General features: G+C 37.3%; 1 long non-coding RNA gene across 1 annotated transcript in view; it reads left to right on the top strand.

The window, feature by feature from the left end:
* The first annotated feature begins 8,899 nt into the window (after positions 1-8,899).
* LOC140641255 (uncharacterized) overlaps positions 8,900-25,920 on the top strand; it is a 254,655-nt gene continuing 237,634 nt past the window's right edge. Inside the window, exon 1 of the long non-coding RNA XR_012037800.1 lies at positions 8,900-9,259. This is a non-coding gene — a long non-coding RNA (uncharacterized lncRNA). The remainder of the gene's footprint in view (positions 9,260-25,920) is intronic.

Genomic DNA, 25,920 nt, shown 5'->3' with positions numbered 1-25,920 from the left:
CGCGAACAGAATTGAATAGTCTCCTTTTTTTCCATACAGTCATTTGAAGTACATCCCCTAAGTTCTTAGCCTCAGAATACCAAAACGTATCTCTGGACAATCTCCCCCACGTGTTCCATTCCCTACAGTTTGGAAGGGACCAAATGCAAGCCTCGGTGAGGGCTGAGATCATTTCACAATGAATTATTGACATGCATTGATCTCATTTTCTTGCCTGTTAGACTTCCACAAACATCGTCCAGCTAATTGGTCTGACAGACCCGAGGTGAGACCCAAGCCCAGCACACCTGTGTTCTTCTAGTCAAGATGATGGGTACTAAAGGTAGGAAGGTTGCACCCAGCATGGCTGATGTCTCCCAATCTGTCTAGTTGTTGATTTCAGCATTGATGAGGTGTCTGCCAAACATGAGGGCATTCTCACTTCTCTGCTAGAGATAGAAGTTCACAGTCACAGTGGTCCTATTCTAAAGGAACTGGTTGATTGATTGTTTCACAGTAACAGGAATTACTACCACTTTTGACCTGTCCAGGGGGCAGTGAGAGGAAGGTCATCCAATCATGCATCTATCTTGTTATATAGACTTTTTTTTTTCTCATGAGAATTTAAATTAATATAGCATTCCTGGTGGAGGGATAAAAAAGTCATGCAAAAATCAGCCTCTCAATCGTCCACGGTCAAACACGAGTATGCCAGCACTGCAGACTGGATCATCTTCTGATGGAGAATTCTCCTTCATTTGGTACAGTGCAAGGAAATAGAGGCCAGTAAAAGATTTGTTTTTGTCCTAACAAATGTGAAAAAAAATCTTTTATAGGCTATGTTATACCATTTCTAGTATTGTTTCCTGGATATCTTAAATTAGTATGTTATTCTTTTAAAAACATGCAAAACTGATGCTCACGGGAGATGCAATGGCAACAAAATGCAGAGAGCTTTAATTAAATGCCAGCATAAAGCCTTAATCACATTTAATGTTAAAGTAATACAGTTTTTATTGAGGTGTGCTAAATGGTTCAGGTGGCTGGCAGGTGGGTTACCACAAGTCATTAGAATTGTGAGGGGATTTTTATGGGCTCTTGTTTGTGTCTAGATGCTAGCACACTGTGGCAAACTTCTCTCCCCAAAGCAATTTTCATTTTTGAAAAAAACCAGCCATGCAGAATTATGGGATCTCTTTCAGATTCCAGAAGCCTACCTAAAATGGGATTAGACCGTGCGTTAAAAGTGGAACTCACCTTTTCTGATTCCTTTTCTCTTTTCAGGCAACAGGAAGAAAGGCAATAATATGCAAATGTGCATCTTTTAATACATGAAAGTTAACATTAACTACATGACTATATGATATTCATAGATTTCTTCCTTTTGCTACTACAGGGTGGTTATTTTCATGTTAATTGTATGTCATTTCTAAAGGAGGATGCCTGAGGGCCTTACATGCATGTTTGCCCTATTCCTCCCCATAAGCAAGTAATATGATTGCAATAATTCCTGATATCAGACTATAAAAGCAGCATCTTTAGAATTTGTAAGTGTGCTGTTTTTATTTTATCCCTTTGTTTATACACAGATTAAAACATGATCCCCCATGGCTGCAGCCTGTAATTGAATAGAATGTTCTGAGGCTGCCACAGAGCTATGGAGCAATGCTTGAGTGACTTCAGAACACAGTCAACACCTGAAGAATAAATTTTCCCCTTGATCTTTCACCGTGGCCTTGACTTTTTTGATAATGTTGAGAAGACACAATGAAAATGATACTATTTAATGAGCAAGAAACATAACTAGATACTACATACTGCCTGCTGCAATATACTCACAGGAAGTGGGGGTGGGGGATAGTTTCATATAATTAATTTCATCTTAATTTGCTTAGCTTTCTGTAGAAGATCATCAGATTGAAACTGCAATATGTTTGTCTCTTTTATCCCCCTGAAGTCTCAGCATAATTCAGAATGAGGCAAAAGCGATTCCTTTGCACTTTGCATGCAAGTCACAGTTTCCTTATTGGGTTCCAAAGGATCCCTGGTCTCCAAGCTCCGATACACAGCTGCCACTGCATATGTTGCTGCTGAAAAGTAAAACTTGCTGAAATAATCATTCCCTATGTTTTTAAGAGGCTGTGTTTAAAGTACTACTTGACACATCTCATTTCTTTAGGGAACTGGAATTCGAATTCAAAAGCAAATGTAAAACAGAAGAGCCAATAAGAAATAAGGTTTCTTTTTCTTTCCATTCAGTGTTGACTATTATGAACAACCCTTAGAATCACTAATAATCAGAATTCTTTTGAGCCCGAAGCACTGTATGTACTTTAGTTTCTCAAATGCATAATACAAATATAAATTAACACCATATAGTGAATAAAGAATATGGATGCTTTTCCATATGCATGATTTTAAAATATAAATTTTCTGTACACACACACAATATTGGCACTACTTATGTTTGAAACCATTAGAGGCTTTATTATCCTTTTTCCTTCTAAGATCTTGCTCCTGATTATTTCTAGCACCTTTTCGAATAAGTAGCTAAAGTAGAAAAATAATGTTTAAGCTGCTTTACTAGCCTCTAGAATCCATACCAGTTACCCTTAGATATGAGGGAACAAGTGAGATGCCTCCACATAGGTTGAGATACCTCTAATCCTAGATGTCCATGGACTTCTACTTCTATTACATGTAAGTATGACAGTAAAAAAACATAGCTGCCAAGCAGTAATTTGCAGAGTTAACACGTAGAAAGAACTATTTGCACACAGCCAAGATCTCCATAAATTTTAAAGGTGGGTTGCTGTGAGAAAACATTTCTGAAAATAGAAAGCTTGGTTATCAGCATCCCTTAGAAGTGAAACTTGAAATATCAGTTAATGGAAAGTAGTCTGGTCAGAATTCACTCATATCCTGAAAAGCAAATCATCAATTAGAGTTTCCTACCATTTTTTTAAATCTTAATAAATAAATAAGAACCCCAAGGCAATTTTCTCAAAAGCCGCAAGCATGTTTTGTGGAGTTGCTTTTTTTCTTTTTCTCCAACTTGTTTTATTTATCCATTTTGGACTTCTGCACTGTCAAAGAGAAATAGGAAACATTTCTCAATAAAAGATTGTTCTAAATGTGATCTTAACCCAATTATCATTACCAGATTGAATTTTGAAGAATTCTAAAGATTTTTGTTTTTATGTTTGAGGGAGAGAGAGAGAGAGAAGGAGAAATAAGTTGCATTTGAACAGTTCACTGGTTTTGTAAATAATATTTATGTTTAAATTCTGAATGCAAAGTGTGGGAAATTTAAGGTAGGATGGAATTCAGTAATTACCGTCTCCTTTTAGCTAAGTTTTAATCAGTGTGGAAAAAGATCTGCCTTTTGTGGTTTCATTGTATTCAGATGATGTCAGCAGATTCTGCGCAGGAAAATAGATACATGTTCCTTTGATATTTTCCTTGAGAAAGTTGGAAGTGTATCCCACAGGAAGGATATATTTCTTCTTGCCTGCTTAATAGCCCCTAGAGACATAGGAAGTTACCAGAATATCTGCTGTATTTGATTATTATATAAACTTTGAATTTCTGAAAAATTCAATGATTTAAATTTTTTCTTAATTAAGAAGGTTTTCAGTGTGACAAATATAAAATACTTAAAAAAAAATCCCTTGTTATTAGCTCCTTAGGATAGAAAAGGCAATGTATGACTTGACTCAGATTTTCATAAATAAAACTTATATGGATCAGATACTCTTCTACCAAGATGGCTGTAACAATTCATGTGGACTGTGTTTGCCATGTCATAATCCATTTTATGTCTGTCGTTGATTCTCAATAAATTCATCTTCCTTTATCAAACCCACTGAAAATTAAAGTAATTTCAATTACTTTACTATTACTAACTTTGTATGGATGAACTTCCTTTAATCTTTTGTTCAACTATCTTAATGGAAGTTTTAGTAAAAAACTGTAAAATAAAAAAAAAAATCTTAGAATGCCAGATACAGCGCACTAGAACTAATTGGAATTAAATTTTATATAGAATTAATTATCCTGGATGAAGATTACTGCTCAAAATGTCTATAATTTTCAAAAAAAAATTACAGATTGGGAGCACTACTCATCATTATTTAGCACATCTAAGAAAAATACTTTATATAATATGTTTAATTACCCCCTACTGAGGTTATGACAGAGCTATTTATAAAACTCTTTACAGATATCATAACTTGAGAGGGAAAATATATTTTAAAAATATAGAGCCAGTTGGCTAATTGATCTCTCACATGGGAGTTAGGTAAGAAATGACAAAGAATAGGGGTATTAGTCCTGCAGATAATACGAGGAAAGACTGTAATGTATAGATCCTGCAGTGACACTACCCCCAGACTTGACTGATCACTTATGAGAGGCAAGAGACCAGAAACCAACAGTGACTTCAGATTCACCAGCCTATAGATCTGAGTAGCTGAAAGGAATATGGTTATATGAACAGAAATAAGGGAAACAGGAATCTTTGGATCCTATAAAGAGTTCAGCTTAGAATCTTTTGAGTTTTCCAGGTTAGGATAGCTAGATGAGAGAAGGAAACAGCTAAGAGCTAAAGATGTTGAGGCTGGAAATATAGATGTGGACGTCATCTACATTCACATCTGTTATCTACTGCTTGAGAATAAGAAATGAACATAGATTAAAGGAAAAATTACTTATAATCCTGCTACCCAGAAGTGACCAAATATATTATAATAATATAATAATACATTTCTAGTCTTTACACACATATACATCCATGAATCTGCTTTTCAGCTACTTACTTGGGTGCATAGCTATTCTGTTTTGAAAACTTGTAAGCAGGTAGCTGAGATGTTTCAACATCAACCTTGTTCCAAACCCTAGAGATAATTTGTTACCTTGTGACTAAATTGTGGTACTGACAAATAACAGACTAGGAGAACACCCATGCAGATTGCAATATATTAAGAGCTAGTAAACACAGCTTGTTTTTTGTTTTTGTTTTTGTTTTTATTTTTTAGGGCACTTTGTTTCAAAGAGCATTTGAGGGGAAGAAATGCAGTTAGAAAACCCCTCTGTATCTTAGGTTACTATGCCAAATCAAAACTGTCTCACTTGTTCCCTCCCACCTTCCTCAGGCTTCTTCCTCTTCAGTCTCTGACATGATTTCAGCCAAGTTAGAGCAAATGCTGATTTGGATGATCAAATAACTGTTTGGCAGAAAAGACTGAATGTCTTTTCTCACATTAAGGAGAAGAAAGCTTGCTCTAAGTTGCTAGGCATCACCATTAGGGTGCTCCAGTTTGGACCTGTGATAATGAACGATTTTCACATATAGCCTCACACTGCTAAGTTTCAGATGCTCCACATAGAATTGCAGTTTCAACCTGTTAGGTCTCAATGCAAGTATAGGAGAAGTGAAGAAAAATGACTCAGGGAAGAAAATTATATGTCAATAGAAGGCATGAAAAAAATTGCTTTAATCAGTGTTCAAATAACATAGCCTAAAAATACAAAAATCAGTGGGTGTGTGCCTCTCAAGTCTGCAGTGAGAAAAACATCCAAAAGTTCACAGAGCTCAATTGTTTTTCCAAAATGCCCGGTTAGGAAAATCAGTTAACTAGGCATAATGAGTCCTGTGGAGAAACTGCTTCATTTCATTGTAACAGGAAGAGAAAATGTGAAAAAAAAAATTTTTATATTGCTTTACCCTATAAGATACAGAGAGAGAGAGAGAGAGAGAGAGAGAGAGAGAGAGAACAAATAGGAAGGTGCCCAAAGTTTTCTTCATCTGGTTGAGCCTCAGCTACCAATACTAAAACCCCAACTTCTTTCTTACAGAATTCTGAGTTTTATGTAAAGCTCCTGGGCAGAGTTTTACTCCTTAGGGCTACCTATGAGTCTTATGGTCCTGGTCTCCTAAGAGTAACTTCCAAATACGATGTGATCTCCAAGTTATTCCTTCTTTAGAAATCTGGAAAATAAATAGGCCGAGACTTTTTTCAGTTTCACTTTTCACACTAATGGTGGCTGAAGGGGTAAGCAGCAACAATAGCCAAAACAAACACAAATTATAGTGCTTCCAGAAGTTTTCCAACTTTGTCTTGGTGATTATCCCAGATCCCCAGAGACTCATGCTGATCTATTTTGCACTAGAGTGCTAAGTTAATCAAACATTGCTTTCCTTCAGTCTCTGGACCTTCTCTAGATGATAAAGACTGCTTTGTTACTTCAAATCCAGTTGGTGCAACAGAAAGACCGGGCAAGACCCATTGGTATAAAAATAGGTACGCATCCATATGACATTTATAGAAGCCAGTTCTTAGGAGGATGATTTATGTTTTTTTGTTTGTTTATTTGTTTTTTGGGCTTTTTTGTTCTTTTGTGGGGCTTTTTGTTTGTTTGTTTTTTATTTTATTTTATTTTATTTTATTTTATTTTATTTTATTTTATTTTTTGTGTGTCTGTGTGTGTGTTTCTAGGGGTTACAAGACTCTTTTTATTTTATTTTTTATTTATTATGAGAGACACAGAGAGAGAGAGAGGGAGACACAGGCAGAGGGAGAAGCAGGCTCCATGCAGGGAGCCCGATGCGGAACTCGATCCCGGGACCCCAGGATCATTACATCACGCCCTGGGCCGAAGGCAGACGCTTACCCACTGAGCCTGGCGTCCCGACTCTTTCATCAGTTAGGTGCTTCTCCTTTACAGTTCCTGGGTCCAAGTAGGGCATTTTCTCATGAGGACAGCTCTGTCCTGTCCAAGCAGAAACATCAGATACTGCTTGAATTTTAATTCTATCTCTACCAGATACTGCATGAGTGAATTAGTCTCTCTCCCTTCATGTCTCATCTATAAAAGAGAGATCATAGTATTGTCTACCTTATGGGGTTACTGTGAGATTTCAGTAAGTTAAGAAGTTAAAATGGCCCATAAATAAGTTGCTTTTACATTGTAAGCATTGTATAATTGTCAGGATTCATCTTACAGTAAACTTGTGTCTGGACCTCCACTGGTGTTTTAGGCTGAATTGTGTCCTCCACGAAAATCATATATTGAAGGCCTAACCCTCTGAACCTCAGAATGTGACTGTATTTGGAGATAAGGTCTTCAAAGAGATAATTAAGTTAAAATGAAGTCATTATGGTGGGCCTTAATCCAATGTGACTGGCATCCTTTGAGAAGAGAACATGAGTACACAGACACTGAGTGACTCTGTGAAGAAAACACAGGGAGAAGCATTTGCAAAACCGAGAGAGGCCTCAGAAGAAATCAGCAGTGCTGATACCTTGATCTCAAACTTCTAGCCTTCAGAATTGTGAAAAAATAGATTTCTGTATTTTAGTATACCCAAGTCTATGGTCCTTTGTCATGGCAGTCCTAGCAAACTAATACAGTTGGATTTCGAAAATAGGAATGTTCTAATAAAACTTATAATTGAGGATTTTCTTGAAAGTCGAAATATTTTGACAGCAGTGAACTTGCCTCAGCTACATGGAAATAATGGAAGACAGTTGAGTAATGAATATTGTTATCTTTAGAGAGGAACTGGATTATCCAGTTGACCACAATGTCACCATCTTTCATTTTCTACTCCCAATGCACCGGCTCTGTCGGTATTTATGGAATCTGATCTAAAGGCCTAGTTCATATTTGGTGATTATTTATATTATATCATGTTCTTCCAAATTTATTTAGGTAATCTGTAGGGTAAAAAAAGACTTTCTCCCCTCCTGACACCCATGGAAACCTTCATAGGAGTGATAACATACCATTTGTGGGCTGAAAGTTGTTTACAAGCAGCCACCTCTGCAATTCTACTTTCTCTGCTACTTAGCATCATCAGTAAAATATACATTTTACAAATTATGTCATGCATGATTGTGTATGTGTGTGTTTGCATATGTGTGTGTGTGTGTGTGTGTGTGTATATATATATACACACACACACACACACACACACACACGTTTAAGAGTTATTTTCAACAGGACAGAAAACATTTCATATTTTAAACAAATTTGGTTATCACAAAGCCAGAGCCTTCATTTGCCTGATTCTGGCTGAAATCTCATCCACTTTTCCATGTGCGGCACATTGCTACCTCATTCTGAAAAGCACCATCATTTCTAAGACACCAATCCAAGACCCTACCGGACGTGGCCAGCCAAAGACGCTCGGCTGTGATCCCATGCTGAGCAATCTGTAATGAAGATGACTCTTTCATGGGTTGTAGCTACCACTAGAAGAATGGTTCACGTCTGCTGCCGGCTAGTCAAAGAAATACTGTCAGTTTTTCAATAACAAGCTATAAGCACTTGCAAGTCAAAGGGAGGGAGAGAGAAAAAAGCGTGTCCAAAGTTATTTCAATAGGCAAGCTCTAACGCATTCTAAGGTTAATACCGCCTAATTAATGACAGCGCCAAATGGAGCCAAAAGCATGAAGTCTGCAAATGGCTAATAATGAGGGCTAGATAGATATATCCCACTTTCCATGTATGTTCATAGGGCTGGCTGCAAAATGTAATTGAAATAAATGGGGGTTTCTATTTATTTCTTCTCCTTTAGTGCTGAGTGTTTGCTGTTCTCGTTTCTTACCTTAAAGCACCTCAGTTAATTGTAGCAAATCTTGTGTCTGATGGTGTCACCGCTAGAATCCTTGACACAGAAACCCTTGAAGGGCATTTACAGAAGCGGGGGGTGCGGTGGGGACAAAGTCATATGCATCCATTCAGCATACGTTTATCTCTTTGCAGTTACAGCTGATGGACCCTAACTGCTGGGCTGGGAAGGAGGGGTGGGGAGATTGTTGTTTTCAACTCCTCATGCTTGTTAAAACCGAGGCTTTCCATTCTTACTGTTAAATGCTCAAATCCAAATAATTTTTAAAGTACCATGACCCTTTAATGAAAACAGCCAATAAGATAGGATCTGAAAAAGACAGATTTTTAGGAACAAGGGATTTTTTTCCCCTTGTGCTTTGTTTTCCCAGTCTTGAATTAATCACAGCTGTCTTTCACCAGCAAAGGTTATTTTTGTCTAGCACGCTTTAAATTAAAAAAAACAACAACAAAGAAAGCGATCTGATGTTCTTCAAGCCTCCATAACCTTCCACAGAAAAGAGGGAAGCGTGAGCTCTGTGCAGCTAAGAATCCAGCTTTTAATTATATCTTTCTTGTGTTTACATGAACTTTAGTTTGCATTTCAGAAGCCTTATGGAAAGATTCCTGCGGCGGACCCCGGAGTAGTGGCGAATTTCTCCATCAAGTGAGTATTGATGAGCTGCAAAGTTCAGTGAACAGGAAAATTCTGCTCCTTTTATTGCCAATGTGACAGGTTACTTTATTACCATGCCTTTCACAGCAATTTAACAGTTACCCTGGTAACGGATTCAGTGAGGTAATGGGATCACAGGCATTAGAGCAGAGGCAGGCTGGCCGCTCGGAGCAGCCATCTGCTGGCTGCTGTTCCTAAGGCTGTCTGCCTGGAGGAGCCCTGACAATCACGGGGTGTGCATGGCAATGAGGCAGGTGAAACCGCAGGCCTGCCCTATTTAGCTGTACTCTGGTGATTTGTCTTTCTAATTCTATTGAAATAATAATCAGGATTTGTTTCTGATTAATTAACTAACCTTTTGGTAAAAAGATTAGATAACGAAATTGCTGCCTATTCAGAGATAATGAGATTTTTATTACTCTGTCAAAAGAAAAAAGTACATTTATGTGTCACCAGCCGCTGTGTCAAGAGGGAAAAAAAAAAAAAAAAAAAAAAAAAAGAAGAGGAGGAAAGATTTAAGTCTTTGTCAGATGTGTATGTTCCTCAACAGACAGGGGTGTGCTTCATTCTGCAGGAACTCCCCGGTCTTATTTGAAGCCTTTAGGAAGAGCTTTTAAAACAGCAAACAAAGTAATAAACACATTTTAGGCCAATGGGCTTTTGGGGAGGGTGCTAATTTGTTTTAAAATGTCTCCTAATGGAAGAGAAACGCTTGGGAGTCTCGGGGACTTGCCTGTACCGTGTGGGTGTATTTATGTAAGTGTGAGAGTGTGAAGAAAGCAGTAAAATCTCCACGCTAGGCTTTAAAATGACATATGTAGACAGGCTGCTTTGCCTCGGCACCACGGATATGTCTCCGCCTTGCAGTACATTTGTCTTCTGGCAGGAGTTGTACTTGGGCAACGGGAAGGGGAAATCATCCGAGCTTAGCAGGCTGGGAGGTCACCTGTGCCTGTCACAGGTAGGCCGCGTTAGGAAATGAATTATTCCAACGGAGTAAAAAGGGAAGTGGCCCTTCTTCCCGTCTCACTCGGAGACACACAGCCGGTCGATTTAACCTTTTCTCTTAAGAAGTCACAGCTCAATCCTTTGTTAGGGGGCCTTTCATTTTCTCACTCCTCTGCTGCAATACAGGGGGAGGAAAAAAAAAAAAAAACAAAAAACAAAAAAAAACACCAACCCCGGGAAGAGTGCTTCCCTCTGATAAAAGATGCCAAATGAGCCAAAAAAAAGGCTGTGTGCAAGCAGTCAGCGTTGTAGGGAACAAAGCGCGGTGCATTTCCAAATAAAATTCTGCAGAGCGACAGTGTTGTTTTAATTCCTAAAACCTGAGGAGGAAACAGAGTGCGTGTCTCTTCCTGCGCTGCAATAAAACCGAGGAGTGGGAGGGAGGGCCACGTGGTAGGCTGGGACCCAGCTGAGCATTTTGTTAGAGTGAATTTGTGTCACTGCCTTTGCAGACTCAATGAGACACTTATGTTTCTCGTGACATCCTGTGGCCTTGGCTGCCTCAGTTTGTGTGTGTATGAACATGAAAGGATTTCAAGTTCTAAAAATGGAAGTTTCTGTTTTGAATTTCATATGGTTCACAGACAAGTTGAAACAGACACACACACACACACACACACACACACACACACACAGGGAAGGGATTCAATCAGATTTGAACATTCCAGAGCTTACTTTCCTGTCCTGGGGTTCCCAGTCTCCACCCCACCCCCTCCTTTATCCTCACTCCCTCCTGCCACTCCAGTTGCCAGCTAACAGGCTCCATTTCTGATAACAGATGCTTGACAAAGAAAGAGAAATAAGACATTAAAAGGAGAAGGCTGATGCCGGTGTGGGGATTTCTGATAGTTCCTTGCCAATAGCTTTTTACAGGAACTTGCTCTTGTTGGCTCTCTACCAAACTGAAAGGAAAGAACAGGCGGGGGCAGGGACTCTTTGTCTTCAAACTCCTAGTGAAATATAGGGTTAATATTAGCAATTATTATTAAAATTAGCCAAATGTTATTAAATGATCTTTGTATAGAAGAATAAGTATAGTTTTCCCTTTGGCAGACAATGACATCTGCAGCTCTACATTTTCATGAAATGACTATACTTAACAAAAACATTACTTCATTTTCATGGTATTTCTTTTGTGCCTAGGAGCAACCCTGTAATTGTTCACTTCAATTACAACATTACTATTTTAAACTGAAACCCATTTTATCTGCATGCCAGCTTTTTATTTGTTTTACCAACTATATCTATTTCCATTACTGCAAGGCTGATGGTTTGTCTCAAGAGGAAATCAAATCCATTAATTCAGAAATTTCAAGCCCGACTAGCTCTGCCATAAGCAGCATTTCTTATGCTAATAGCAAATGTGCTGAGGCTGAAAGAAACTGACATGGCCCTGTTTTTTATCATAACTTAAGCATTTATGTAAGAAGGCAAATCTAATAGTACTAGGAAACTGTAAGTGTTATTATATATAATTCACTTTCCTGAGATCTGGACAGGGCTCTGGTTTGGGTAGCCATGGTTTAAATCAAGCTGCCACGAGACTTTAACTCACCTGACTTTTCCTATTTAGCCAACATATTGCTTCACAACAGATACATCCAGCATGAAACTAGATTTGTGGTTTTGGGTTTCTTTTTTTTTCAACTTTTTTTTTTTCCGGCCTGACTTTTGTCAATGCCGGGGGGAAAAAAAAATTCATTTGTATTCAAGTGATGCCTGAAACATATCCCTGTTATAGCACCAGCTTGAGACAAACCTGGCCCCATTCTGCTTCATTTTTAATGCACACTGTTTGGGTCCTATCACATGATTTGTGTTCAGTTAGATACTTTGACTCAATAAAATCTGACTGTGACCCAGAAAAAGAGAGAGAGAGAGAGAGAGAGAGAGAGAGAGAGAGAAATTGCTCCTGACTCCCACATAAGCTTTTGCAGGCACTGTGACCTGTTTATGTCACCAGTAAAGTGTACGAGATTCCTATCACAGAACCACATCATCTTTTGGGATCTAAAAAAATACAGAAAGCTCTCAAGAACCCTAGCCCTCCTTTGTCACTGCAAAGCCCTCCAGTGCTATAAATCAGTCCTCATTGGGAGCTCTTATATACCAGCCGTCACCGATAAGCTTTGGAGAAGTAGACAAGGCTTTTAGGAACTGCTGAACCATGAAGTTGACCTGCTTAGGGTTTTGTGGTAGGCTATTAAATCCAGGATGGCCGTTTTAAGACGATTCCGTTTTCTTCTTCCCTTGGCCTGGTTAAGGAACTTCACCCCCAGCTCATTATTTGGCTGATTTAAAAAGAGAGAGAGAGAGCGAGAGAGAGAGAGAGAGAGAGAGAGAGAGAATGGAGCAACCTGCTGTCTGAGAATGCTACCTTCACGCACCAATTTAATGAGAGTGACTGATGCTGACGTAGTTTACGGGCTCAAACATCTTGCCGCCGATTTTGCAGCTCAGAAAAGATTTACTAACTGTACATACTGCTCTGCTTTTGTTGGCATGAGTGCCACGATTCTCTTCTCCCCAAAACGAACTCAAACTCTTTTGTAAACATGCGTTCTTTGCTTAACACATTGTAAATGGATCCCAGTTGTGCTGCGCGAGCGCTCTTCACCGTTATGTAAACAATTATTCACTGAAAGGCTTGCTTTAAATTGTCAATGACTATATTTCAGCTGTGATGTTGCTTTCAGACCTGCCCAGTGGTATAAATCTGGTCATTTGTTTTTTGCACTCTGCCTATTACGAACCAGTTAGAAATGTGCTGATTATTTGCACAAGCCTTTCACACTGTGAACGCAGTTAAATTGCTGTTTTATTTTTCCTGTGTTTGATGAGTGTTAACAAGAGCGCCGTTTGAGGAAACCCAAACCAAATACAGCTCTTTAATTGGGGTTGGGGGTGTTTGGGAAAAGCCACCCTGCGAGTCATTCCACTGTTTAATGTTTGAGAGTTCGCCCACCCCACCGTAGGACTCACGGCAAGATTAATTAAAGGGGATTGACAAAAATGCGCTGCCCTGCTCAAGCCTCGGGGATGGCTGCAAATATGGTGCATCCAGTTACTGGGGAGCAGATTCCTTGGTGAGGGAGCTGATTCCCAACTCCCTTTTTAAAGCTTCTCCCAGTACCAAACATCTCCATGTTTGGAGAAGGCAGTTCTGCATTCTGTATCCCTCCAAGGAAGCACAGTTTACAAAGAAAATGATGTAGCACTCCCACTGGGCACGTGACTTGCCTTCGCAAAGTCTGTCCCGGCTGATGAACATTCCAGATGATGCACAGAACTTTGTCTTCTTCTTCTTCTTTTTTTTTTCTTTCCCTAAACAGTTATTTGTTTTGTTTTGTTTTGTGTTTTAAGTTTTCCCTCCCCTTGCAGTTTAATGGAGCTTCTGTAACACGCTGATCAAGCTTTGGAGCTAGAAATATGATGACCTCAGATGGTCTTGTTGGTGTGAACCAGAATAAGTGTTGTAGCTTTATCTAGCTCTGTTGATAGAACTACAAAACTGCGTTGCCTTAGATAGCATTGACCTTAGATCAAGCCTAGGATAATGGAAAATGCCCCAGGTTCCAGCCCTGGATTTGTCCCTTACTTAGCTCAGTGACTCTGGACACTTCCTTTAACCTCTGTGAGCCTTACCTGTGACATAGCACAGTGAGGCGGCATAACCGACATTGTTCTTCTGAAACTAAAACTCTAGGATGCGTGTGGTACATAATTTAAGCTGCTTTTTTTTGCATTTGTAAATAAAAAAAAAAAAGGATATTTAGTAGATACAAGTAGGAAGCTCTTTATTTCCATATTGGATAGGAAGAAGTAAACCTGTGATTTCCTTGTTAACTGCCAATTCGGTAGAGTTAATGTAGATAGGTGCATTTCCTTCAGTGACTGTTCTTTGCAGCCGTAAAGGACTACATTATTATTGAGTAGACCATATAAGTCATATGATTTAGCTCTAAAATATTTGGTAATCGTATTCTTTTGCATTTTTAAAAATTTACTCTCTCCTCCTGTGATCAGGATTCAAACTACCTTTTTTTTCCTAGTATGCTATTTATTCAGTCTTTTGTACATGTTAAAGTCAAGTTAGGTGAAATAATGAAAGTAATGTGCACATCAATATATACTTGTGAAAATAAAGACAGAAGGCTTCCCCCATCTGAAATTTTCTTTTCTCTAGGTATTGGTTCAAGTTATCACTCGTGACAAGTTGGTTTCGTAATTCTTGAGTACAAAAAGCCCATTTAAGGACCATTACTATCAGCTTTATTGCAGTGACAAATACAGGATTGATTCAGTTCTTTTGCTGGGCTAACCACGGTTTTCTAAAAAAGAAACAGACATGCTCCGACAAAATTTCTCTTACCCACTGTATGTTCCATGTGTGATTCTAAAGAACATACAGAAATATGTTTGAATTACATATGTTTCAGTTAAAAAAACACTTAGAGGGGCACTTGGGTGGCTCAGTGGTTGAGTGTCTGCCTTTGACTCAGGTCGTGATCCTGGGGTCCCGAGATCAAGTCCCACATCAGGCTCCTCGAGGGGAGCCTGCTTCTCTCTCTGCCATGTCTCTGCTTTGCTCTGTGTGTCTCTCATAAATAAATAAATAAAATCTTTTAAAAAAATAGAAAATAAAGTTTTTGAAGTATACTCCTTAACAGTCCTGAGTCTTAGTAGTTGGTTTGTTTTAAAATTTAGATGTTAGACCAAATTGAAGTATTCGCAATGCCTCTTTTTATCAGCTTCCCCAACTGCCCACACATGCAGTACTTCCTAGGAAATACATGCATTTGACTACTCACTGCTTTCTTATTTTCTTTCCCCATTTCTGCCCCCGTCCAGACAGACAACTGTGCTGTCGTGATTTTACTTTTCAGCTCCTCACTTTATAACATAATATCTAGGAATATTATACCTGAAAGAAGGAACCACTTACTGCAGGCTAGACATGTAGAGGATTAATAAAGTCACTTCTGAGCCCAAGTGTGTGTAGAGCAGCTCACTGTGGCTTTAATCACATACTGGTGAGGGGAAAATGCTTCTGGTGTCTACTGTCTGTGGCTACTTAGACAAAGGCAGATTTGGTCTTTTTTCTATCAATCTTTCGTGTTTATTGTACCTAAATACCTGCAAGAGTTCAAGCAAGTTTTCTCATCATTATGCTGATTGAGTTTTAAAAATTCAAATACTCTAATGCACACCTAGCTATGCCTGAGTTGAGACTCCCTTGCTATTGTCAATTAGCCGCCCTAATCTAGTTGAAAAATATTCTGTACCATTTTTTGAGTAGGTGGAACTCCCTTGACATGGCCTGGATCTCAGAGGATGCCCAGCTGTTGAAAAATGTTTAAGATAAAGGTCACATGGCCTTAATTGATATGTTCCTTTTTCAATTACTTAAACTGTAAATTCCCAGAAAGTAGAGAATTTACCTGCCTCACCTTCCTCATCTGAAATCTAGCCATTTAGCAATGGCTCACCTTTAGTAAGTCTTCAATAAATGTTTATTAATCTAAATAATTACGGCATCCTGAATATTCATTCTTCATTCTGAGGTGGTGGGCACAAGGAGTGTAATCATCAGTGTATACAATTCATACGTATATGAAAATGTTCATTCCTACTCACAGAATATTCTGTTTGTGAATTTGCTTAAGTCTAGATAGAAGTTCAGAGACTAAAAAGTCATTCGGGGCACCTGGGTGGCTCAGTGGTTGAGTGTCTACCTTTGGATCAAGTTATGATCCCGGGATCCTGGGATCAAGTCCCACATTGGGCTCCCCAAAGGGAGCTTGCTTCTCCCTCTGCCTATGTCTCTGCCTCTCTCTGTGTGCCCCTCATGAATAAATAAATAAAATCTTTAAAATAAAATAAAATAAGTAAAATAAAAAGTCACTCATATTGCAAAAATGATTATTTTCCTAAAATACAATTAAATAATACATCAAGTTGAGTTAAAGCAATATGCCAGAGGAGGAGGGAAGATTATAAGGTACAAATAAAGAAATGAATCTTGGCATTCAGAAAAGTTTTGAAACTGTCTTTCTATTATTACATACGTAGAATATGATATTCTCCGTAAGCCTATGAGAACCTGTAGCTGCACCTTCTTCTGCTTTTAGACCTGTTCTTATCATTTGGCAGTTACTCACTTAAATACTTTATTAGCAGGAAGAGAATAATTTTGTAACCATTGCCATATATTATGTTACTCTTCGTAAATAAGCATGCACTCTTTTTTGTAAAAACAGCAAGGATTTTTTGAAAAAGAAAACTGGATGTGCCATACTTTCAAATGCAGTGTGCCACGAAACCCAGACAAAAGGAATCAGAAAAGGCTACCTGCAGATCAATGTTACAACTATGCTGAGTCTTGAAGGATAAGGGGATTTAGCCTGGAGCCGGAAAGCCAGATTCATTTCAGAGGGAAGAGCATACATTGTTCTTTAGCTTTCAGTTTAAATCAGACCATGAAGACATGCCTTTCCTGACTATAAGACTAATGTTATTTATATTTTGTAGAGATTTGATGAATAATTGAGGGAAATTCTCTACCTCCTCCTTCAAAAAATTACTTTTTTAAAATTGAAATTTGGTATTTATAATAAAACAGTTATTAAATGGTTCAGTGTGATCTCATTCATTTTCACTTTTGACAATATTTGAATAATAAACAACAATCTTGTTTATTTGTTCATCTAGTCAATAAAATGGTATTGAATCTACATGAACTTCTCTAAGAACTGTGGGAATTACTAGGGATACAGGAGTGTAAAAGCAATGTGGTCTCATGTTTTCATGATGGTTGTAGATGTTTGAGGCCATCTTCCTATCCATCATCAACAGTTAGTGGGTCTAGAAGAAAATCTCTAAGAAATGGATACTAATGTATTACCTTTGTGTCTGCTATACACCACATTATCACAAAACTTTGTGTCTGAAAACAATCATCATTTACTATCTCACATTTTATTTGGATCAAGAATTTTGGAGCAGCTTTGTGGGGGCTGTTCTGACTCAGGATCTGTCATGAAGTTGCAGTCAGATATTGGCTGGGTGACTATCTTCTGAAGATCAGGCTAGCCTAAAGGCTGCTTCCAAGATCTCTCTGACACATGGCTGATGGTAGGATTCCTCAGCTCATGTCACTGGGCTTCTCCATAAGGAAGCTTGAGTGACCTCAGGATATGGCACTGGTTTCCATCAGAGCAAACGATCCAACAGACCAGACTGAAAGCTGTGACTCCTTTTATATCCTAGCCTCAGTTACCATACATGATCCCATCCACAGTATTCTATTAACAAGCCTTAATTAAATGCGGGAGGAAACCACACACTAGGGAATGAACACCAGGAGGTGAACCCATTGGGCCTACCTTGGAAGCTGGCTACTGCAATTACTGAGTCTGGAAAATTTCCACATCTCTGAATCTAATTTGTGACATAGTTGTTAGTTCACCCAGAAGTTGAAGTTAACAGCTCTTTTAGTTAAAATAAAGAATCTATTAAACTTAAGGTACAAATTTTCAGGCAGTACTGAGCTTTTTGTTTCTTTGTTTTCAATTGAATAATCATTCCTAGTACTTTGAAACTATTATCCTCCATCAGAAGGCCACTGCTTGGAGTGAGTCTTCCCTCTGTTCTCTGTGAAGCATAAGGCCTCAATAAAATATTAGAGCAGTTATTTGAACCATGGTCTGTTCTTCCCGAGTAGTGAAACTTTTGACTCACCAAGGAATCATTTCAGCTCTTCCATCTGTTTGTTGTATATAATGAAATTCTGAGTAAGATTTCAAGGTTTCAAAATTTCCTGTTTTTTAAAAAAAAAAAATCAAAGTACTAATCTAATTCAAAATCTCACCAAATGCCAGAATTCTTTACTCAACATCCCTTAGAGATGGTCAGTGGGTAGATGGACTGTGTTACATGTTTCATGACAGGATGCTCACTTCTTCATGGGAAATGGTAAATCTATATCCAGAAGAAAGCCAGCATCAGCCTGTGATATGTCAGCCCATGGGTCTTAACTCTGCCTTCCGGAGCACTGTAAGACAGTCTGGCCGCCTCTACTGTGTGACAGCCTTTCATATAGTTAGCTGTTATTTCTTGTCCTTATAAACAAGTAATAAACTGACTTTAAATTGATATTCTAACTATAAGTCATTATTATTTAATTCCCCTGAGGCCACATTCTATTTATCTAGTTTCAAGACATTAGCATTTTTTTAAGCATTTTCCTTAAAGATACTGTTTTTTTTCTTTTTCTTTTTCTTTTTCTTTTTTTTTTTTTTAAAGAGAGAGAGGCAGATACACAGGCAGAGGGAGAAGTAGGCTCCATACGGGAGCCCGACGTGGAACTCGATCCCGGGTCTCCAGGATCATGCCCTGGACTGAAGGCAGTGCTAAGCCGCGGAGCCCCCCGGGCTGCCCCAAAGATATTGTTTAAATCAAAATTTGTCTTTCTCTTCCTTAGTCCAACTTAGTGAGATTCCACTAAATGCAAAAGCAAATACTTGTTAGATTTCTGAGAGATTGTGAATTTAATTTACTGGCCCTCTAGAAATCTGAAGCTTAACTGAAGCAAATTCCTTTCCTGCCTTCACAACTATTTTGCCCTGGAAGGACTTAAAAATCAGATTGCAAATCCTAAATGCTGCTGTCTTCTATCTGGTTGACAGGTATTCCTTGGGTTTGCTTTGGAGTCAGGGATGAGATTACTTAATCCCAGGAGTCCTATTTTTCCTTTTGCCTAAAGCCTTCCTGGTGTTAATTAGGTGTAAGGAGAGGTGAGGAATTAACCCTTTCAGGAATAGCATCAACCTTTCTTTGATTACATACTCTGAAGCAATAATGAGGTATAATAATGCTCATCATTTTGGAGGTTGCCATATTTTAAAGGAATCCCTAGTGTTACCTGCGAAAGTTTGTATATCTATTTCTCAGCCGGAGATATACCAGGGAAGGACTGAAATTTCTTGACAGTTTGCCCAGTACCACTGTTCTTGGAGGCTAACTCCTTTTGAAAGAATCCCTTGTTGGTGGGGGCTGGTTTGTTGTCTTTTCTGACCTTCCTTATGTTGCAAATGCCTGTCTTCTGATAGCAATATTTCCATCTGGCTCTATGCTCCTTTGAACTGAGGCCACATGGAAAGAGTTTTCTTTTTCTCTGTATTCCTCAACAGTCAAGAAGGTTAAGTCAGGCTTTCTGGAGAGTTTTATCAATGCCAGTAGCTTTCCTGTAGTTGCACACCATGACAGCGATTGCTATATTTTTTAAAGTGTACTATTGTATCAAAGCCTTCAGAATCGTGTTGAAAAAGTAGCGTCTTTATATAATACAAATAGTGTTTTGGAACTACTAAAACCTGTGTTTTATGCAGGACCAAGAACAAGGCAAACGTGCATCTCTGTGTATTTATTCCGTTAACTTCCTTCTAGTGTTATCCAGGATCAGACTTTGAAGTAAGAGAAAAAGAGATGGCCTTGCCAAATAGCCAAGTGAAATCAATTCTTGCCTCAAATGTTCTGGGTTTAAGAAGTAATTAAAAAGTCTTCCTAAAACAGGTTAGAGAGCCATACTGTTTTGGTAGGTGGAAAGTTAGGCTGTGAGAATTTTGACAGCTAATTTAAAATTTTGGAGATTAGTCATGTTAGGGAGATGAAAACTAAAATCTGACCCTCATTGCTATTTTTATTTGCCTCTTTCTTGTTTAAGTCATTCATAGAGAAGGTATAGTTCATCATTGTAAAAAAGTCATTGAGTAACAGAAATCATTTGTTTCCAGGAAAATTAGAGACATTTCTCTGGATGTCTTTAGTTTGCAGCTAAACTTTGAGCAGTTTGGAAACTATTTCCCTGTTGGGAGAAATGGACTTCAAGAGAGTAAAGTGGGCTTTTTTACTTTACTTCAGATTGTATCAGAAGAAAGGTATCTAAGGAAATTGTAGGAATAAAATAATACCACGATTCCTCCTCCTATAAAAATTCACTAAGCTCGAAAACTAGTTTTAAAGATAATATTATCCTACTCAAATGGTATAATACATCATGGCCTGAAGACATTATGATCTTCATGAACCCATACATAGCTATCAAAGAGGAAAAAGACAATCCTAAATGCTCTAAATAGATAATGGTTAGATTATAATTAAGAAAACAGGGCAGCCCGGGAGGCTCAGGGGTTTAGCGCCGCCTTCAGCCCAAGGTGTGATCCTGGAGACCTGGGATCGAGTCCCGCATCGGGCTCCCTGCATGGAGCCTGCTTCTCCCTCTACCTGTCTCTCTCTCTCTTTCTCTCTCTCTTTCTCTCTGTCTCATAAATAAATAAAATCTTAAAAAAAACCCACTTAAAATATTTAAAGCACTATATAACACTCAAAATGGCTCCAGGTTATATTATCGAAGTGTTAGAGGAATATCCTGAAGATACTAAAATTATGTGTTATCTCTACGGATGACGAAAGTAAAATAGAACCTTAATGATGGTGATGGATCTAGATTACAGGGCAGTTAATGAGTCAGTCATCTTGTGTACCTGCCATTTTTCCTTTCTAAATCTCAATCTCCCAGGATTCTGTAGCACACTATTATGAAGAGGAATAAAGCTGTCTGGCTGCAATCTTTGTAGTTATATTTCCATTTATTATATATACTGTAATCGATCATAGTGAGGCTGGTACGTGAGTAGTATAAATTTATATCAACCAAATCAGGGCTGTTTGGGGAATGAAAGGGGATGGTACTAGTAATTATGCTGAAACATTATATGATCACTCTAGAAAGGAGTACAGGTAAAAAACTACTGACCAAAAACATGTTTGTGTATATATATCTGTATCTCTATATATACATATATATATATTTTCAGTTCTATGTGTTTTGTTTTGCCACAAAGGTGAAAGTCCTTTTCTTAGGTGTGTAAGGGTTTTTTGTTTCCTTGCTTAGTTTGTGGGTTTTTATTTATTTATTTATTTTTGTTAGGGTAAGAGGTAGCTGAGGAAAACAATTCTCCCCTTAAGCAGGATGGGACATTTGTTCCCTCTTCTTAAGATATCTGAGAGTATTATTTAGGTTAGTCAGACATATTTAGGCCAATGATGCAAAATAATAATTTTAAGGAAAATATTTTTGTCTTCAGAGATTTTCCAGAATATGTATGCATGCATGCGTATATACATAAACACACACACATATATGTGTGTGTGTATTTGTGTGTGTGTGCATTTGCACATTTATTTTCTCATGCCCTGAGAAGATACATGGGAATAGTGGAAATGAATGTTGAGTGCTGTATTTTAATTTTTAGTCTTTTATCTGCAAGGTAGCTAACATACACTGTTATATTAGTTTCAGATATACAATATAGTGATTCAGCTATTCTGTACATTACTCAGCATTCATCAAGTTAAGTGTACTTAGTCCCCTTCACCTATTTCAGCCATCCCTCCACCCCCCTTGCCAGGAACCATCTGTTTGTTCTCTGTAATTAAGTCCATTTTTTGCTTTGTCTTTTTCCCCCCTTTGTTCATTTCTTTTTTTTCTTAAATTCCACATATGAATTAAATCATATAGTCTTTGTCTTTCTCTCACTGGCTTATTTCATTTAGCACTGTACTCTCTAGGTCTATCCATGATGTTGCAAATGGCAAGCTTTCATTCTTTTTTATGGCTGAATAATATTCCACTGTGTATATATATATATATATATTTTTTTTTTTACCACTTTTTTTTTTCCATTTGTCTATTGTTGGACACTTGGTCTGTTTCTATAATTTAGCTATAATAAATAATGCTGCAATAAACATAAGAGTGCATGTATCCCTTTGAATAGTGTTTTTGTATTCTTTCAGTCAATGCATCAGCAGTGTGTTGCTTCATCATAGGGTAGCTCTGTTTTTAATTTGAGAAACCCACATACTATCTTCCTACAGTGGCTACACCAGTTTGTATTACCACCAAGAGCCTGAGGGTTCCATTTCTTCCACATTCTCACCAACATTTATTGTTTCTTAAGTTTTTGATTTTAGCCCTTCTGGCAGGTGTGGGTTATATCTTTTTATGCCTTTGATTTGCATTTCCCCAATAAATAATGTTAAGCATCTTTTCACTTGTTTTTTGGCCATCTGTATGTCTTCTTTGGAAAAATGTCTATTCATGTCTCCTGCCTATTTTTAAATTGGATTATTTGGGAATTTTTTTGGGGGTAGAGTGATATAAGTTGTTTGTTTTTGATATTAAACCTATATTGGATATATTATTTGCAAATATCTTCTCCCATTCAGTAGGTTGTCTTTTAGTTTTGATTGTTTCTTTCATTGTACAGAAGCTTTTTTATTTTGATATGGTCCTAATAATTTATTTTTGCTTTTATTTCCCTTTGCCTTAGAGAGATCTAGAAAGATGATGTTGCTATCAGAGAAATTACTGTCTGTGCTTTCTTCTAGGATTTTTATGGTTTCAGGTCTCATATTTGTATCATTAATCCATTTTGAGTTTATTTTTGTGTGTGATTTAAGTTAAGCGGTCCAGTTTCATTCTTTCGCAGGTAGCTGTCTAGTTTTCCCAACACCATTTGTTGAAGAGACTGTTTCCCTTTGCATATTCTTGCCTGCTTTGTTGATCATTAATTGACCATGTAATTAGGGGTTTATTTCTGAGTTTTCTTTTCTCTTCCATTCATCACTGTATCAGTTTTTGTGCCAGTACTGTACTGTTTTGATTATTATAGCTCTGCAATATAACTTGGAGTCTGGGATTGTATATCTCCACTTTTGCTTTTTATTTTTTGAAGATTGTGTTTGCTATCCTGGGTCTTCTGTGGTTCCACACAAATTTTAGGATTATTTTCTCTAGTTCTGTGGAAAACACTCTTAGCATTTTGTTAAGGGGTTGCATTAAATTTGTTTATTGCTTTGGGTAGTATAGGCATTTTAACAATATTTGTTTTTCCAGTCCATGAACATGGAATCTCTTTCCATTTGTGTTGTCTTTCATTTCTTTCACAGGTGTTTTATAGTTTTCAGAGTACAGGTCTTGTACCTCTTTGGTTAATTTTATTACTAGGTATTTTATTATTTTTGGTGAAATTATACCTGGGATTGTCTTCTTGATTTCTCTTTCTGATGATTCAATATTAGTGTATAGAAATACAATGGATTTCTGTACATTGATTTTATATCCTCTGACCTTACTGAATTCATTGATTAGTCCTAGTAGTTTTTTGATGCAGTCTTTTAGGTTTTCTGTATATACTATCATGCCATCTGCAAATAATGAAAGTTTTACTTCCTTCTTACCACTTTGGATGCCTTTTATTTTTCCTGTCTGATTGCTGAGACTAGGACTTCCAGTACTATGTTGAATAAAAGCGGTGAGAATGGGCATCCTTGTCTTGTTCCTGACCTTAGGGTAAAATCTCTCATTTTTTTCACCATTGTACATGATATTAACTGTGGGTTTTCATATAAGGCTTTTATTATGTTGAAGTGTCTGTTTAGGATTTTTATCACAAACAGATGTAGTTTGTCACATGCTTTTTCTGCATCTATTAAATTAATCATATGGTTTTTGTCTTTTCTCTTGTTGATGATCTATTGTGTTGATTGATTTGCAAATATTGAACCCCTCTCTCATCCCAGGAATAAATCCCACTTGATCATGGTGATTGATTTTTTAATGTATTGTTCAATTCAGTTTACTAACACTTTGTTGATGATTTTTACATCTATGTTCATCATAAATATGAGCCTATAGCTCTCCTTGTTTGTAGTGTCTATCTGGTTTTGGTATCAGAGTAATATTAGCCTCAGAGAATAAATTTGGAAGTTTTCCTCTCTCTTCTATTTTTTAGAATCATTTGAGAAGAATAGGTATTAATGCTCCTTTAAGTGATTGGTGGAATTCACCTGTGAAGGTGTCTGGTCCTGGACTTTCATTTGTTAGGAGTTTTTTTATTACTGATTCAGTTTCATTGCTGGTAATCAGGCCATTCAAATTTTCTATTTCTTCCTATGTCAGTTTTGGGAGGTTATATGTTTCTAGAATTTTATCCACTTCTTCTAGGTTATCCTATTGGTTGGCATATAATTTTTCATAGGATTCGCTTACTGTATTTCTCTGGTGTCTGTTGTTATTTCTCCTCTTTCATTTGTGATTTTGAGTACTCCATCTATTTTGGGTTTTGTTTGTTTGTTTTAGATAAGTCTGATCAGGTGTTTGTCATGTTGTTGATTTTTCAAAAAACCAGCTCTAAGTTTCATTGATCTTTCTCTCTCTCTCCCTTTTTTTTTTAATTTTTATTTTTTAGTTTCTATATCATTTATTTCTCCTCTAATGCTTATTGCTTTCTTCCTTCTACTGGTTTTGGCTTTTATTTGTTATTTTTCTAGCTCCCTTAGGTGTTACCTTAGATTGATTATTTGATATTTTTCTTGCTTCTTGTGGTGGGCCTGTATTGCTATAAATTTCCCTCTTAAAACAGCTTCTGCTGCATCCTCAAGGTTTTGAACCATCGTCTTTTCATTTTCATTTGTTTTCGTGTACTTTTTTATTTCTCCTTTGATTACTTGGTTGATTCATTCTTTTTTTTAGTAACATGTTATTTAACCTCATGTATTGGCGGTCTTTCCAGATTTTTTTCATGTGATTGACTTCTGGTTTCATAGTGTTGTGATCAGAAAAGATGCATGGTATGACTTATATCTTTTTTAATTTGTTGAGACTTGTTTTCTGTCTTAATGTGTGATCTATTCTGAAGAATGTTTCGTGTACTTGAACAGAACGTGTATGGTGAGTTTTAGGATGGAATGTTTAGAATATATCTTTCATACCCATTTGGTCCAGTGCATCACTCAAAGCAACTGTTTCCTTGTTGATTTTGTGTTTGGATGATCTGTCAATCAGTGTAAGTGCAGTATTAATGTCTCCTACTATTATTGTATTACTATCGATTAGTTCCTTTATGTTTGTTATTAACTGTTTTATGTATTTGGGTGCTCCTATGTTGTGTGCATAAATGTTTAAAATTCTTATATCTCCTTGTTGGATTGCCCCATTTATTGTTATATGCTGTCCTACTTTGTCTTTTGTTACAGTCTTTGTTTAAAATCTATTTTGTCCAATATAAGTGTTACTACTCTGGCTTTCTTTTTACATCTATTTACATGATAAATGCTTCTCCATTCCTTTTCAATCTGCATGTGGCTTTCTGCCTGAAATGAGTCTCTTGCAGGCAGCATACAGATAGATGGGTCTTGTTTTTTTTATACATTCCATCACCCTATGTCTTTTAATTAGAGAGTTAGTACATTTACATGTGAAGTAATTATTGATAGGTATGTATTCATTGTGATTCTGTTACTTGTTTTGTGTTTTTTTCTAGTTCTTCTCTGGTCCTTTCTTCTCTTATTTTCTCACAGTTTGTTGGCTTTCTTTAGTGTTATACTTGGATTCCTTTCTTTTTATTTTTTGCACATCTATTTCTGGGTTTTGGTTTATACTTACCATTAAGTATATATAGAACATCTTCTGCATATAGCATCTATATTAAGTTGATGGTCACTTAAGTTTGAGCCACCTTTTAGATAATATGGTGTCATACTTTATATCCTTTCATTTTGTTAGTCCCCTGACTGAT

This window comes from Canis lupus, chromosome 10 (assembly GCF_048164855.1).
Source record: "Canis lupus baileyi chromosome 10, mCanLup2.hap1, whole genome shotgun sequence".
Classification (NCBI taxonomy): Eukaryota; Metazoa; Chordata; class Mammalia; order Carnivora; family Canidae; genus Canis; species Canis lupus.
The sequence above is the reverse complement of the archived record's forward strand: the minus strand, read 5'-3'. Positions and strand labels throughout refer to the sequence as shown.